Below are 462 nucleotides of genomic sequence, written 5' to 3'. Positions count from 1 at the left end.
TGCTGCAGACAGCTGCGGTTCTGCAGCTGGACGGACCGGTTCTGCTGGCCTCACCGATGTGTTCTGGTTTAAAGGTACGAGGATGTAACTTCTGGGACCAGATCCACAGCAGCAGCAGAACCGAGGAGCTCCTTCACGTCTTCTTCAGCAGCTGGAGCTGGACCTTCAACCCACCTGGACCCACCTGGACCCGCTTGAGGGCGGCCTGGCAGGTGAGTCTCCCTCTGACTGTGTGAGACATGTCTTGTGGATCCTTGACGGGCGATCATGTTTTTCTGTGAAGCTGTGAGCTCCATCATGGACCGGTCTGAGACCAGAGACCAGGGAGGTTCTCCTGATCAGAGGAGATTTTATTCTCTTGTTTATGGAGCTCTGCCAGTTTCACCACATCAAGATCAACGGTTTACAGATGATGTCATGGTTTATTTTGTTGTTTCTTCCTGCAGGTTGGACCATTACTAC

The sequence above is a fragment of the Nematolebias whitei genome, chromosome 12, assembly GCF_014905685.2.
Source record: "Nematolebias whitei isolate Nwh7 chromosome 12, NemWhi1, whole genome shotgun sequence".
NCBI classification, from domain to species: Eukaryota; Metazoa; Chordata; class Actinopteri; order Cyprinodontiformes; family Rivulidae; genus Nematolebias; species Nematolebias whitei.
Note: the sequence above shows the minus strand (reverse complement) of the source record.